This window comes from Macrobrachium nipponense, chromosome 31, assembly GCF_015104395.2.
Source record: "Macrobrachium nipponense isolate FS-2020 chromosome 31, ASM1510439v2, whole genome shotgun sequence".
In the NCBI taxonomy this organism is placed as follows: Eukaryota; Metazoa; Arthropoda; class Malacostraca; order Decapoda; family Palaemonidae; genus Macrobrachium; species Macrobrachium nipponense.
Genome location: NC_061093.1, coordinates 67,466,478 through 67,468,977, shown reverse-complemented (window position 1 = coordinate 67,468,977; position 2,500 = coordinate 67,466,478).

Below are 2,500 nucleotides of genomic sequence, written 5' to 3'. Positions count from 1 at the left end.
TTTTCTTTAAAATATGCAAGGCCATTTAGGCGTTTTTTATTTGCTTATTTATGTCTAGATGTTTATTAATTTATTTATGTTTTATATCTATTTATTTAGTTATGTTTGATTTACTCATTTATATTTATACTTTATTTAATTTATTTATGTTTTATTTATCTGTTTATTTAGTTATTTTTTATTTACTTAATTTATATGTTAATATATTCATGATTTATATATGTGTTTATTTAGTTTTTTAGTTTACTTATTTTTTTTTCTAATATATTAAATGTTTTTGTATTTTTTATTTTTCTGTTTATTTTCTAATCTTTTATATTAATTTATTATTTTTTCTATTTATTGATTTATTTGTTTATTCATTTATAATCACCAGCCATTAATATACAGAAGGATAAAAATAGATCCTTGTGCATATAACTCCTGTTAAAATCTGAAGAAAATTGAAATGTAAAATTCCGTAATCAAATACTAATTCTAATTCTAACATTCGTAACTTGGTAAAAAGAAAGTCAATAATACTTATCCCACTTTACAATGGAGAATGTATCATATGTAATTAGAATGACAGAGAGACAGTTAGACAGACAGAGCGTGAAAAACCTTGACTGGCGTGGAAGAGCCTCACATTACTTCATAATCAGATGATTAAATGTCAAGGATTCCCTTTGAATTGGAAATCTCGTTCTCTGTCTGCGGATGACGACTCGAGATCAAATACCATTATGCTCTTTGACCGCTAATCAGCATCGGGGTTGCTGACCCCTTTCACCAAATATTGTTATTCATTTTTCTCGGGCTTTTTTTTTATCAACCATAGTTCATTGACAGCGCTGGTAAAGTAAAACATAATGTCAGAGGGAGGATATTAGTAAAGAACTTATATTTCCATCAAAATAAAAATAAAAAATCTTCATTAAAACTAGACAGAAGGAACCAAAAAAATTGAAATCTGAAAGAGATTGAGAGGATAGTTTTCTTTCTGGAAGCTAGGATTAACTGTATTAGTAAATAATGCATATTATAAATGCACGCCAACATTCAGTAACTTTTTGAAAACGGAACGTTGCACAGATGTATGGAATAAATTTTTGCCTGACATAACATCCTATCTTTTCGTACAGCTTTTGTGGTCACACATCTTGCTGTTTACGAGGTCATTTTTAAAGATAAAAACTACACCAATAATGTTCTTCGTTTTGTTCATGAATGAATCGAACGCCTGAGACCCATTGCCATTTATAAAAAAGAAAAAGAAAAAAAAACATAAAATAAATTTTTTGTTTTTGGTTTTCATGGCTAGTTTTGTTTCCCGACCTCTTTATGGCCAATAAGTTTTAGCAGATATAAAATATAAAGCTCAGGAATAATGGAATACTGCTAAAAACTCTTTTCTCATTCACTTGTTCACTTTAGAAAATTTAGCCATATGTTCGGTACACAGATTAAAATTGCTAATTGTAGTAGAGTATTAAAATTGATTGTTTTTTTCTGTTTTCAATAAATCAAACTATGGACTGCATTACAGTTCGGTTCCTACATCAATGATAACTTTTCAGTAAGCTTTACATCAGTAGCAACGATAAAGCAGATTGAATATTAATTAGACTTGGTGTCAGTAGCATCTTTGAGATACATAAGAAAGGAAATCTCGATAAAGTATATAGTGAGTGGTAGCACATATGATGGAGAAATTGTTATGGCTGAACCCTACAGAGGTGAACTTCAATTCTTGAAAATTTCGTAAAGATTCTAGCAAGAAATGTTCAGATATAACACGATTTTTATGAGCAAAAACATTATTTGTTTTTTCAATTTTAATTCGCTAAAATCAACGGGATTAGCATAATCCCTGCACTTGGTATGATTCAAAGGTAAACTTGTCATTAATCTGAAACAAGATATCTAAGAGACCAGGAGACATAATGCACGGGTTGTAAAGGGTTTGGCACAAACTATAATTATGTGATATTAATAGATAAACGGCTATTTAGAGTATGACTTCCTTTTTGCACTCAGCAGAAAATAAGTGAACAACGAATATACCTGCCCCTGTCTTTTCATCATTTCTCGACCAATTTCTGTGAATGCATACAAAATGACAGTCCTTTTTAATACTAAAAAAAGGGAATATGGAGTCGTTTTTTATAATTATAAAGAAAATATGAGGGGAAAATTTGATGTAAAGTAGGCCATCGGAGTGGATGTCTTACCGTACCGAAAAAAAAGGTAATCCAGAAGAATTTATTAAACTTCCTTGCGATAATATTCTTTCCCTGACTAAATAACGTAAACCTCACTTTCAGATATTGAAGATAAAAACCAAACTTAGGTAAATTTTACGGTCACGTTTGCATAAATGCTCTGGGCAAAAATGTTAATTGCTTCTGTAAAGAATTTTAATTACGCGAAAGACTTTTTTTTGGAAGATGTAATACAACGGTTCTTAAACTCCTCTTTTAATCTTCTCGTTTTAGTGCCCAAATATATCTACTGCATA